Here is a 15182-nt window from a genome sequence, read left to right as displayed (position 1 = left end):
TGGAATGCCAGTGCTATCTTATCACTTATTCCGACTTCATTTGCTCACCATTTTCCATAGTCAAACTACAGAAAAATCTTTGTGAGGATTTCAAATGAAATTGGTTGGCCTTTTCTGGGCAATATTCTTCATTTATCTACGATGTGCAGTTCTCATTAGCCTTAGACAATTAAAGGGGTGCAACTTGATCCCGTGATACCCTGAACACAAATGTGTATTTGGAAGCCAAAAGCAAATTATAGTTTTCATCCAAATGATTCACAATATGATTACTGACAAATTTTTAGGTTACCATACCAAACATAGATCTAAATCTTGAGGAGATCAGGAATTCAGCCTATTAAAAAAAAAAAATGAAGTTTCTTGGTCCACCACTGGTCTGTGAGCTGCTACAAGCATTCTGAATTCTTTCTTTTGTTCTTTTGGGGCTATGACAAGCAATTCTATAGAATTTCATCTTAATGTATAGTTGAAGCCTAGTTACCAGTAAAATACTATGCAAATTCTTCAGGGTGACCATGATTTAGTGTTTATAGGCCAAAATTTGTATAATCCTAGATTTGCTGAAGTAATTTCTTTGCTAAGTAGTTTGGTTGCCACACCAGCTTGGAGATTCTGAGAAGCTCCTAGAGATGAGTGGCCTTCTATCATCCGCGGGAAGGCTGCTTGTATAAATGTTGTGAAGCCTGTCTTGTGTTGGTGATGATTTTCAATTACCATTCTTGGCTTTTCTGTGTAAGTTCCTTTGGGTTTAGGCTCATCATAATCTACCTTGTTGTGTATTTATTTAATTGTACTCTATAGTGGTAGCAAAGTATAATTTTACCACTAATTTTCTGTCCTCTAATCTTATAATAACTTGACTCTAAGGTATGTACTGTGAATCATCTATGAATCATCTATATCACTTAATCCTAACCTCCTCTTCCAAATTTAATTGTACAGTGAGCGATATTTCACTGCCATCATGGAGCCATATTTTCAATGAAAATAAAGAACAGGAAGATTAAGTGAGTTTCAGGGCCATTTGCCTTGTTGAAATGAGCGTAGGTCAAAACAGTTTGAGAGCTACTATTCTAATTAGCAGGACACCTCAAACTAGGTTATTTGTCTTTGTCTCTGGCTCTCCTCTAGCAGAATCACACTTAGTAACGTGTTCTGTAAGTTATCTTTGTGTAAACTTATTTTTCATAATTTGCTGCTTAAAATCCTTGATGATTGGATCATAATTTAAATAAGAAACAATGTGGAATGGACCCTTAGTGTAATTCTAGCCCTAATAGGTCAGATTTGGTATAAAACTTGTACATGCTGGATCAAATCCAGATGGCTTTATTACCAAATGAACCAGAAGGATCTCATTATAACACTTTTACATCGAACATGGTCCTCCCATAGAATGGATTTCAAAGATAGCATAGTGAGAATGTAGTGCAAATGAAAACGAGATGGATAGCTCTTTTGATGGATGAGAAATGTAGGTAGAACAGGGGATAGAAGAAATGTCTTGGGGAACACAGATGAAGATGATATAGGGAACCTGAATCTGGAGTTATTTTAAGCATTGGCCTTGGGGTATGAAAGGCAAAGGAAACAAAAAGCAAAGTCTATGAAATTTACTTGAACGTCAGACAAGTGCCTGGCTGAAAACATTTGAAACTGTTATACTCAAATCAGTTCAATATGTTCAGTATTATTATTATTTTTATAACTAATTTATTTATTTTTATACTGTTGAGCACTGTAATAAACCACACTTCTCCGAATTTTTTCTGGCACCTTTCTACAATAGAGCCTCACACATTTTCTGTTCTCTGGGTTATTTAAAGCATTCAGTTGTCTACTAATTTCCCTAGGTATCTTAAGTACAAAAATATGAATTTAAGACAATAAGGGAAAGGCCTACATTTTAATTAAAAGAAAGTTGCTGAGGCTTATGGGTAGCCCAAACAGAACTTTGCTATGTTGTATTTCATTTTGTATTTTCATTGCATTTCTTTATTATTTACATACAATTAAAGCTCCTTCCCATGAGATATAAAGGCTTGGGTAAACACAATCAATGGCAGCACTTTTGGAAGAAAGCTTCGTGGTTAGTTGGCGGTGGCGGGATTTGCAGAAGCTCTGGAATTTAAAAGATGGTTTTTATTGCTTAGCTCTTTCTACGAAGTGAAACAGATGACGTGGACAAGGACGCATGTAAATCCAACACTCTTCCTTGAAAAAACAGTTACCAAAATTACCAAGGTGGTCTGTCTATACAAACCTATTTCTGCATCTAATTTCTCAAATTCTCTTGAAGACACAACTGGGGGGTTTCTGTTTCTCAAGTTACTTATTTTTCTGTCGAAGTCTACATGTGCATAAAAATCTCAAAGTGAATATCTGGAGTTGCATTAAATAGTTTTTTGATTCCCTGGCATCTTGACCAAACCTCTGCTTCTTGATTTTTGCCTCTGCCTAAGAATATACATCTTAAATGATGTTTCCTTAAACTTGTAGTGTAAGGGTACTTATTTAGGCAAAAGCTTTCTAATAAATTCGGTGAATGAAACTCATACTCTGCTTTAATCTCTGCACTTTTCCAAAGCTGCATGGTAACAGCTACATCTGGAATATTGAAATTCCAGAAAACCAGGATGAATGATGCACAGATTTCTTAGAACTAGGGGTTCTCTGGTTTCAGAACAGTTCTGTCTTCTCCCAGTTTGTATAATCCCCACGTACTCCTTCATCCATGCAAAACTGTTCCCACACACTTTTTGCCTCTGGGGTCTTTTCTGTTTATGCCCTGTCAACCACCTCTTCCATAGCTTGCCAAATATGTCCTCCCATTGGTCTCTTTTTCCACAAGGAGCTATTTTGTTCTTTCTGTGGCTGCACAGATTGAAGGAAAGGAGACAATATTGAACAAGGATATACTTACGTATTTCCTCCTAAAAATTAGAAAACTTTTATCTCCCCCGTACTTAAATTTCTTCACATTGTACATAGTAATAAAGTCATATACAACTGCATTATCTTTGTGTGTGTAAACAACTTTCTTGAACTCATCCAGGCCTTTACAAAGGACTATGTCAGAGAACCTGAGTGGCTGGGTCGGTGAAGTGTTTGACTTCGGCTCAGGTCGTGATCTTGTGGTGTCAGCTGTGCTGACAGCTCAGAGCCTGGAGCCTGCTTGGGATTCTTTATCTCCCTCTCTCTGCCCCTCCCCTACTTACGCTCGGTCTGTCTGTCTCTCTGTCTAAAAAATAAATAAACATTAAAAAAATTTTTTAAGGACTTATGTCTATATAATGCCCAAACATCCTGCTGAAAAATTCAGTCAAATCATTCAGTTGTTTGGTTGATAAGACACCATATATTTGAATATGTTTAATCAGAATATATCCAGCAACTATTTCTTAATGTCTGGATGAATGGGTATTGTTTAAATCATGATATATGTGTGTGTGTGTGTGTATACATATATATATATTTTTTTTCAGTTAACTATTCTGGTTTCAGTAGTCACAATTTGCTATTAATACCTAGAGAGAGAAATTTATTTGCTGTGACCACATTGCTAATATATATTTTTTTAAATATATTTTTTTAATGTTCATTTATTTTCGAGACAGAGAGAGACAAAGCATGAACAGGGGAGGGTCAGGGAGAGGGAGACACAGAATCTGAAACAGGCTCCAGGCTCTGAGCTGTCAGCACAGAGCCCGAGGCGGGGCTCGAACCCATGAATGGCAAAATCATGACCTGAGCCAAAGTCGGCCGCCTAACTGACTGAGTCACCCAGGCGCCCCGCTGATATTTTTTAATAATCAGACCCATTCTAAGAAAAAAAAAATTCATTTCAGTTAATCACACAGATTCTTTTTCACACAGATTTATTTTTATTCTAAAAGTCACATAAGAAGTCTTTACATATATATTTATATATGTACTTATGTCTTTATGTATACAAAATAATAGAGACATTCATAAAACTTTTAACAAATGAAGCATTATTTTATTTTATCACGCAGTAATGTATAAAAGTAGCAACTGCAAAATTCATTTTTTTATTCCCTTATAAAATGTGCAAAATAGGGGTTCCTGGGTGGCTGAGTCGGCTAAGCGTCTGATTCGGCTCAGGTCATGATCTCGTGGTCCGTGAGTTTGAGCCCCGAGTAGGGCTCTGAGCTGACAGCTCGGAGCCTGGAGCCTACTTCGGATTCTGTGTGTCTCTGTCTCTCCCTGCCCCTCCCCTGCACGCTCTCTCTCTCTCTCTCTCTCAAAAATAAATAAACATTTAAAAAAATAATAAATAAAATGTGCAAAATAAAGGATTTAGACAAGAAGGGGGAGACCATAAAAAAGTTACTTAGTCTTATATTGGTGTGAATATAAGTATTCTTTATCAAGAAACGTTACTGTTTATTACATCATTGGTATCAACACACTATTTTCAGTAAATGAATATTTATTTCTTTGTTTAATCAATCTTTAAATTTCCTTCTTTCCTTTTTTAATTTCTTAAGTATTCACACAGTTCTTATCTTTAGTAGGCATTTTACACTTAATTTACCTGGAAATATTTCCATATTGCAGTGTGGATTTGGTTTTCTTATTTGGATTTCATTGTTTCTAAAATTTTCTGAACTTGGGTCTACACACACACACACACACACACACACACACATACACTATTATATGGAATAAAACCAATGATGAAATCAGCCAATTCTTTGAGGTATTAACCAGATTTTTCTGACATAATAATGGAATTTCTTGGTCAGAATAAATTAAATAATTTATTGATTTGTTTTCCTTTAATGTAATTTAACAAGTGTTTATTAAGCATCCATTTTATACTTGAAATTAAATGCATACATAATAGCTATTTGGGTTAGCTACAAGTTTCAGTGCAGTCAAAGTAAATATATTGATTTAAAAATACAGAAATCACATTTATACTTTTTGTTTTTGTAATCTGGTTGTACTTCTCCACTCAACCTTACCCCTATACTGTCTAAAATAAACTATTATGCAAGTTCTTATTTGTTGAAAATTTAAAATTTAAAAATAATAATTAGTTAGTAGTTCTGTGGATAACACAAACAAACATCTTAAAATTGTGACTTCACTAAGCAATTTGGAAATTTATTTAATAATAATAATTCCTCTGTCCTGTTAATAATTCTTCTCTCATTTCTATCCAAGTCCCATATTATGTGCATATCATAATATTTGATAGTCACTTTATTAATTTATACTAAATTATTGTAATGACTTCCATGTGAATTTATATTGTCTATTTCTTTACAGAAGCAGCAAAATTTATTATCAGAAATATAATTTCTGTAACTGTGTATAGTTATTGTGATAAAATTGTCTGTAACTGTGACAAACCTTTGAAAGTAAAGTTTAAAACTGGAATCTAGAATAGCAATGATTGATTCACAGAACATTTATTCAAGGCCTAAATTTAGCTCTCTCTTTGGTGCCGAATGTCAAAATATTTATATATAGTGTGCATACACACACATTAACAAACACATAAACATTCATATACGAGTACTTGAAACTTTTGGTCATTTTCATTATGTAAGCAGTAACAGAACCAAAACGGAAAAACACTTTTCTAAAATTACATAGAAATAATTTCCTCAAATAATATTTTTAGAAGAATAAAATAATGATGAAAAAGTTACTGTGGCAAATAATTTTGGAAAGTTTCCTCTGTAGCAAAAATAATAAGATACACATCTCTTAATAAAATGAGAACGAGACAAATAGTTTGAAATATCTACCCAAAGCGAATGGCTTAAATGAGCACATATTGGTTAATAAAAATGAAATGAAGAATTCAAACACAAAAAATCACTACTACTGCTGAAGAAGGACATTATGTGATCTTCTATCTTTAGGACTTCAGTCAGCAGGAGCTTGAAAGTGGCTTCCCACTGTCAGTGCTAAAGAGATTAGTGATGTAATTGTCATTGAATCTGATGTCCTTCTAAAAAAAGACCTGAATTTGAAATGCAAATAAGAATTTATTGAATCTTTCATGACACAGTAGAAGAAATAAAGAACTCAGTTTATGATGAGTAGAAAAGATTGACAACTAGATAAGAGCTATGTTTTCAGCAAAGTTACAAAACAAAAGAAACAATGACATCAGACATTTTGGTGGTTTCATTTTAATCTGCAGATTTTATACTAACATGAAGACAATTAAAATATTTAAAAAATCATCTTCTAGGCATCTAATCGTTGAAACAACTACCTTCCTTTCACCCAAGCCATTTAATGGGCTCAAATGAAATCCGTATGTAAATCTTAAATACTTGAAATCCCCATTGTTGGTAACAAGCATTGCATGTATTAGACACTATGCCCAATAGTTGTAACCCTGAACTGTGTCAGTAATAGTGCACATATCTGTTTTGGCTTCAGGGAATTGAAGGAGCCTGATAGACATATCCAAGAATCTCTATTTATATTCTGTAATGCAACAAAAGACGTATAAACTGTTGTGGAAATTCTTCATTATAGAGGGAAACTGTATAATCTTGGGCTTTGTTGGACTCAATCCAAAGAATTTTAGTGTATAAGAATGTGTTTTGTAGTCCAAAGGCTGATATGGAGTTGCCATTAAAGGAATATGAGTTATTGTGAAAAAAGAAAAACAAAAAACAAAAAACAAAAAAAAAACCCACAAAAAACAAAAAAACAAAAAACAAAAACAAGAAACAAGCTAGATCTCTGTTAATACAATGTGGTTCTCTAACTTGACCAGGAAAAATTACCGATGTCATAAACGGTGGCTAGTTAATTCTTTGAATCCTGATGGTATTAATTGTGACATGGTTACAGAGCATGTGTTATATGTCAAATTTAGGCACAAGAAACATAGCAAGTGTTCCCTTCTTAAATCAGTTTGCACTTCTTTTGTGAACGTAAGAAGTGTTTAGAGAGTAACACATAGCTTAAACTGTGATTTGGGAGAGAGGGTCAACATGAGTTCTGAGAAGAGAGAGATCATTGGACCAGTGCTTGGCTGAGGCATGAAGAAAATATTTAATTTACAAAGACAAGGCAGGAAGAGGAGATCATGTCAGGCACGGAGCGTAACATGCTAAAAGTGAAAAGCTTAAATAACAATATTAGGTTGAATGATAATATTAGTAATAGCAAAAAACATTTACTGATTGCTTGTGGGAGTCTCTGTTCTAAGCACTTTCATCTGCTACTTTACTTCATCGTCACTCTTTTTGCTTATAAACAAAGAAACAAGATTCACAGACAAGTGTGTGACTTCCAAAGGGAGGAGCTGAGGTCAAGATGCAGGTCATCTCAGCAGCCGGTTTAATTGGTTGAAATGACCAGATGTAAAACTTGTTTATTGTGGGAAAGAATCAACTTAGTGCTGACCTGGTATAGACATGTTAGTTGGTGTTATTAACTAATGTCAGATATGACATATTTTATTTTAAAATCAGGTTATTGCATTTGTCTATCTTCAATCATAGGAAACTCCAATTCCAATATTTGTGAAGAAGTTACTGGTCATATAGCTAAAAGTGAATGGTAAGTACATAGCAAAAGAGAAGCATTATTATGTAGTAACTTTTAGTTTGTCTATTTACTGAGTTTCTTTACCACCCCAAAGCAAGTTAAGTTGTTCAAGTCAGAAAAAAAAAACCTTAAAAGAACCTTTAAAAAAACCTTTAAAAACCCTTAAAAAAACCCTTAAAAAAAGTTTGAAATGACCAGTTGTTCAAATAGAAAAATGGAAAAAAAAATCTTAATTTCTGGACAGTCTAAATGTGGAAAAACCATTAAACACTAAAACATGAGGCAAACTTACAAATTCTCTTCCTAAATTAAAATCAAAATTAATATTACAAAGTCATTACACTATAGAGCTGGATATAAATGTAATTAATTGATGTTAGAAATATCATACAATTTAATAGAACTATTTTGCTAATAGATTTTCAATTGAGACTCCTGACTATAAAATAAGTCACTTTGATGGACTTTTCTGGAGAATCCTAATAGACACAGTTAATATACATTATTTATGCTCAGCAGTGTTTTTTATTAGACACATGTGCCCAAAGGCTTAGGCAATGGGCAAAGATTTTTTTTTAAATAAATTGAAAGAATAAATAAATTAAATGAAATTAAAGCCACATGTCACATTTTTTTGGGGGGGGGGTAATATTCATGTGACTGTTGGCTACTCCATATGTTAAGCTTGAGTCTGGTTTCAGGTAATCTTATGATTAAAGGCCTATTCCCTAAATAGTCTAGGGCAGTTTCTAGTGACATGCAGAGAAAGCAATGGATCTAGACTCAAGTTCAGCACATCCTCAAGAATCTTAAACACAATTCATGCAGTCTTTGATATAACTGTGAGGCATCTGGGCAATTTAAAGAGACACATTCTCCTAACTAGGTAACTTTGAAGAGGTGTTCAATACAATATTGGATAGTTTAGATCATCAGACGTGGACTTACTTGAACTTCTTCACAACCCAATACCTGAAAAAAAAAAAAAGACCAACTAGAATTCTCATCTTTCTCAAGAGATTGTCTGAAAAAGGGATCAGGAGAAACAATGAACTTCTCTACCTTTCTCTTGATCATTAAAACTAGGAAAGAATGGAGAAAGGAGATGTCTGGAATGCAACGTGAGATTTGTTTAAAAAATCTGCTATTATGGATTTACTTCTAATCATTCCTTGACTATATGATTATGTATTATGACAATGTCATAATACCAACTTTTTGATGGGATGTCAGAAACATTTTACAAGTCTGTGGCTCCCTGAAAACTCAAATGCTTTTATAACTCCATAAAGTTACTATAATAGGCTTTATTATTTCTTTTAAATGACTGTCAGAGGGACCTGCCATTACCTTGACACTTATATTTGAGAAACTCTTGCTCAAGTTCTTATACACCTTCATGGCAACGCTCAGAGTCTAGGCTCTTTTGTGGCTTCCTCTTTCTGCTTCTCATTATGTCTAACCAGCAGAATGTTTTGTCTCTTTTGATCAGTAAGGTTAGAAGTGAACCAGATTCTGAATATTTTTTACCCTGTTTTCAGTTCTGTTTAAGAAATATTTACTGAAGCAGTGGACCCATAAAAATGAAGTTGATTTTGAGATTTTATTGATGTAATGGAAGAGGAAGTATTGCCCATTGTTACTATACCCAAAACATTCCAGAAGTACAAGCAGAGAACTATGTCTCTATCATCAGAATTTAATATGAAATCATGTTCTTCTTCTGAAGAAGAAAATTTCTTCTGAAGAAGAAATACAGAAAATTTGTCATAGGTTTTATCTGCAATAAAAGCTATGTCAATGGTGCCACATAATACATTTGTAAAGGTTAGAGATATTTTAACCCTCATCTGTGACCAGAATAATAATTGTAAGTAACCCACTGAAACACCCATAGCTGATTGTTAAGAGTGTAAAAATTTTCTGCACATATTAATGAAAACAGCATAGAAATCCACACGCAGTGGGGTCATTTCAAATAATGTCCTTGAAATGATACATTTATTACATAAATAAAAAATACATAATTACTAATTTTATCAATCTTATGTCCTTGTCATGGATTTGTGTTATTAAAGTCCAGAGAGATTATGCTGTTGTGTTGGTTCAAATTCCCACAAAGGCCTGTGAAAACATAACAGCCACATTACTTTAATGACTTTACTTTTTGAAATGTGTCTTGTTACAAACCCTGAATAATGAACAGAATATTCTCAGAAATACAAGTTTTGCTTATCTGGATTTCAATTTCAAAAATTTATATGATTGTCTATTTTAACTTCTGCTAATTAGGAAAAGAAATATAGGAGTAAATATTTGTACATGGATCAACTTACTCCTTAGAAAATTAAAGTTGCTGACATTTGCTTCTGTGAAATTGTAATATCTCTTGTTTTCTTCCTATTTATATTTCCTAGTGTGACTTTCCAAACAGAATTTACTTTCTCTTTTAATTGCACATTATATTTTTATATTAAAAGCTGAATTTCAGATGTCACAACTTCTTTATCATCAGTTGAACAATTGCTAAGCAGCCACAGGACTGTATTTACGTCCCTACAGCCGAAATTGAGTTACAACATAACCACAATTCAGAACTAGCTAGAAAAATAAAATGCATTCTTTTATTTTACTTTTTCACTGAATGTACACAAGAAACAGAAGTTTTAATTTAGAAAAATCCAAGTAAACCTCATTTTCTTCTCCTTCTTCTTCTCCTTCTTCTTCTTTTTAAACTCAGACAGTGGATTTATCTAAGCAACTGAGTTCCTTTCTTAAGACTCACACTGACTTCTGGTCAGTTTATTCTGAAGTGCAGAATGTATTTTGAATACAAGATGATTTGATTTAGTTGGTTTAATCCACAGTTTCAACTTTTGCCTTTTCTTTTAAAATAAGTTCCATAAAAGCATCCACAGAAGCCTTGTTTTGATTACCCTTTATCCTTCAGCCTTAGATCAGTATCAGTTTTTCCCCTTGCTCACAATCCATTATAGAAAATACTGTAGATTTCTACAGCATGACCAAAACTCACATTATGTTTGCAATTTTCCGTAAGATTTGTATAGTATAAAGTAAAAATGTTTGCTTTAAGAGACATCTGCTATAAATAAAATGACAGTGTAAATTTTCAAGAGAGCTGCACGATTGTTGTAAAGGTTCAAAACATGAGCCTTCTAGAGTGGGTTCCAGCACTTAGCGATTTTCCAGAGGGTCAACAGTGTTCACCTCGATGTTCTTGAACCCTCACCCACCTCCTGGTCTCCCAGCCTCCCTCCCAGCTCCCAAAATTGCAATGAAATTAGCCTGTAATGCTTTCAACGCCCTTGCAGATCAGCTTTTGTTCTCAGGGAAACATGGGAATGGCATTAAAATATGCTTCCCACTCTTACAAAATATTTCCTTGAAATACCTTAAAAACTCAAACCAGTTACTTCAGATTCTGATAGTATCTTTATTGAACAGAATCAGCCAGCTTGAAAGGGTCAGCCATTCTGGTCAGTGACATACATTGTCTAAGAAGTTTCTAGAACTACTCATTAAAGCTCTGCCTCAGGAGAAATTTGTTAGGGAGAACGGAGACAAACTGGCATTACTTTTTCCCAATTTTCCTCTTAGTTGTCTTTAAAAACAAATAAGAGTTCTCATAATATGCTTTTGGAACGACAGAATCTTTTGTTTCCTAAACTGAAGCTTTCTGTAGTGGCTGTGGTCAGAAACTGAGTTGAGAGAAATCACTGAGTAACAATGATAATCACCAGTCAAAAATACACTGTAGTTCAGAAGAAGACAGAGCCACCTTACTGAACATGGTCATTGAAGAATATTTTTTAAACATTTAAAAACTCCTTAATGTTGCCACTTATATATTTTAGTATAGAAGGTGAAGTCAGAGCCTCAAATAGAACTTTAAAATTCAAAACATAAAATTCTATAGAATGGCAAATATGTTATATTCAAGGTTTGACCTTCATAAAGGCTTCAGGGGTTGATGGAGACATGCGTAAATTAAGGCTTATTATTTTTCCGATAAAAAGAAAGGAAGTAGCAACTTGAGTAAATATTTCACCTGGTGTGAAAATACTTTTTGGTATTTATAGGAATATATTTTAAATTGCTTTTTCATTATGTTACCCCAAAGGCAAAATTATTTTATTGGAAAATTGATTTGCTATCAAATAAAATAAAGATAAGAGTTTAAAAGGTCCAAACTAGTCAAATGATAGAAATTTTGCTCACAAACGTTACCGAATGTGTTACAATAGTTTCGTGCGTGCACGCGTGTGTGTGCGTATTTTCAAAGCTTTCCATATTTATTATTCTAAAAATTACTTTTTGTAGCAATGGGGGAAATGTTAGGCTGCCACTTCTCAGACAGCAAGCGCCTAATGCACACAGAAATTACATAAATTGTTATGACTATCAAAACCACTTGCCAAAATTTTTTTACAAAATACTTCCCCCTCTTATAAATGGTTTAATTTTCCCCTATCTCTTTGAGTCCTTTATCTTCTTCAATGTCCTACCCTGCAATATGTGTGAAATTTTATCAAAAGCTTTCTGATATTACCATAAATTACTGTGTAAGCAGAGCTATTGCTTATCTGTCAAGGGGGCTTTTTTTCTCTTTCTTTAGCAATTTTCTCCATTTCTATACGTGTGAAAGGTTTTCCTTGCTATTTCTCACCAAGGACTGTACCTTAACGTCTTTGACTTTTGGTAAGGAGATCCAGGAGAAAGTTGTTCTTAGAATAACCTTGTGACACCACAAAGGGGCAAGGAAAGCATTTTCTTTCATATGTTCTTTCTTTAACAAGTATTTAGGGAAACTAATTTCTAGATGACAGGACATATTCCTATGTTAAATACAGAGACTGTATTTCTTTATATTTAATGTATTTTTCTACCATTTTAGTTCATTTGGGTTGTATATTTTGCATGCAATGACTATTTACCATTTTTCCAATTATTTATTTTAGAATCTCTTACAATACGTTTCATTAGTACAACATGGTAAATGTTAATCTTTTGATAGGAATTATTTTACTGGTTCTATTGTACCTGGTTAGTCATAATTTTTGACAACTATGCAATTATCTTTTCTATTGTGAGCTTCTTTAAAAATATTCAAGGTTAATTGGATGGATATTATACTTTGGAAAGAAGTTATGATGATATCCTATTATAAACTGTGTAATCTGGAAAGAGGCTGAATATCAGGGTTGTTTTATTACTGCCACAGGCAGAGATGGAGTGAAATTTCTATTTTGGGCAGTGCAGGGAAAAGGTCACTTTGAAGATCCAGACTTTGAGAACGATTGTCATGATAACAGGATATCTAGAAACTGCTTTAAAGAAGAATAACATAAAGCCCTCAGCGATGTGCCTGCAGGGCCCATCAGCCAACTGGAATTCTGTTTCACACTCAATGACTCATCCTGCCATATTTTTAATTTTACATAAATGTCCCCTCAGGTATATTAAAAAAATCCTTTACAAAAATTAGATAACCCATCCTTCCCTCTACAGCAGACACATGTTAGGTCCACTGATGAATTAAAAAGCAAACTAGAAAAGATTTATCTCTGAATCTGTTTGTATTGAGATCTATGCAGTAATATAGAAAATGTTCACATTTATCATCAAAAGACTGTGTGCGTCAACAGTGATCAAATTGTTTTCAAAAGCAACAGCAGAGATAATAAGCAATGACAACAAACCATCAGACTTCCTTCCTGAATGGCAATGTCCTTCTCAGCACAGCTACTACGTACGGATGCCTTCATTCTCTGACCACAAGGAACAGACCATCTCTGCACATGTGGTGGAAATATACCTCAGTGTCCATGTCTGACTCCACCCTTCCTTTACCACTATATTTCTCTTGTATATTTAGTGCCTTTGGTGAGAGTAAAATCGGGAGTGCTGCTTCTGGAGATGATCCATTCTGGATTCCACACGTATGGCTCCCAAGAACTAGCCACATGAGCTTGGACAAGAGTCCAAGTTAATCTACTTGTCTATTACCAAATTGAGAACTAAAAGTATTGACTAAAAATAAAGTTATTTCTTTTTTTTTAAATGTTTATTTATTTTTCTGAGAGAGAGACAGAGCGTGAGCAGGGAAGGGGCAGAGAGAGAGAGGGAGACACTGAATCTGAAACAGGCTCCAGGCTCTGAGCTGTCAGCACAGAACCCTAACACGGGGCTCAAACTCGGAATGGTGAGATCATGACCTGAGCCAAAGTTGGACACTTAACCCACTGTGCCACCCAGGAGCCCCAAAATAAAGGTATTTATTTAACTTTATAAACTTTTTTTTTTTTTAGCAAGTTTAGGTTTACCAAAAAATTGTGCAGGACATACAGAAAGTTCCCATGTACTTGCTACTCCCAATCCCCTCTTAATAACATCTTGCATTAGTGTGGTACATTTGTTATGACTGACAAGCCAATATTGGCACATTATTAACTGAAGCCCATAATTCACATAAGGATTCATTCTTTGGGTTAATACCATTTTATGGATTGTTACAAATATCTAATGCCAAGTATTCACCAATACAATATGGTACAGAATAGTTTCATTGCCCTAAAATTTTCCTGTGCTCTACCCTTTCATCCTCACCTCCCTCCACAAAAGCCCTGGCAACTATTGGTATTTTTATTTTCTCCATAGTTTTACCTTTTCCAGAATGTTACATAGTTGGAATCATATAGTATGTAGCCTTTTCAGACTTGCTTATTTCACTTAGCAACATATATTTAAGATTTTTTTTCCATGACTTTTTGTGACCTGACAACGCATGTATTTCTATCACTAATATTCCATCACGTTGATGTGCTATAGTTTGTTTATTCATTCACTTATTGAACAACATCTTGGTTGTTTTAGTGATTATGAGTAAAGCCACTATAAACAGTCTTGTGTAGGTTTTGTGCGGACATGTTTTCAACTGCCTTGGATAAAAGCACCATTGCTGGATCAGACAGTAAGAGTATGTTTAGCCTTGTAAGAAAATGCCAAACTGTCTTCCAAAGTGGCGGTGCCATTTTGCATTCCCACTAGCTATGAATGAGTGATATTTTGCTTCACATCCTTGCCATCCTTATGTTATGTCAGTGTTTTGGATTTTATCCATTAAGTATATAGGTAATGAATCTTATTGTTTAATATATATATATATATATATATATATATATATATATATATATTTAACAAATATTTATTAGCTATTTTGTACCAGCCCCTGTTCTAAGGACTGGGGTTATAAGAGTGAATAAAACAGACAAAAAAGCTCCCCATGGAGTCTCTATTCTAGTCGGTAGAGGATGGAAACAAAGAAATTAGTGGTAAATGTATATGGAGGTTGGTGATAAGTTCTAGCATGGAAGGAACTTGAGGGCAGAAAAAAATATTGGGGTGGGGACTGCCATTTGTAAACTGTGTGGTCAGAAAAGGTGTCCGTGAGAGGATGACATTTTAGCAAAGCACTGAAGGAAGAAAAAATAAGTCGTCATGCAAACATCTGGAGGAAGTGTTCTGGGCAGAGAGAATACCAAGTAGCAAGACCCAGGGGAAGGAGGATGCCAGGAAAGTTTAGAAGGAGCACAGAAGCCAGCCTGAGC

At 34.2% G+C, this 15182-nt stretch overlaps 1 long non-coding RNA gene across 1 annotated transcript in view; it reads left to right on the top strand.

The window, feature by feature from the left end:
- The first annotated feature begins 394 nt into the window (after positions 1–394).
- The window catches only part of LOC123379668, a 33538-nt gene continuing 18750 nt past the window's right edge, over positions 395–15182 (top strand). The window contains exons 1-2 of the long non-coding RNA XR_006584426.1: positions 395–735; positions 7509–7566. This is a non-coding gene — a long non-coding RNA (uncharacterized LOC123379668). The remainder of the gene's footprint in view (positions 736–7508; positions 7567–15182) is intronic.

Source organism: Felis catus, chromosome C1 (assembly GCF_018350175.1).
Source record: "Felis catus isolate Fca126 chromosome C1, F.catus_Fca126_mat1.0, whole genome shotgun sequence".
Classification (NCBI taxonomy): domain Eukaryota; kingdom Metazoa; phylum Chordata; class Mammalia; order Carnivora; family Felidae; genus Felis; species Felis catus.
This window is presented reverse-complemented; position numbering and strand designations above follow the sequence as displayed.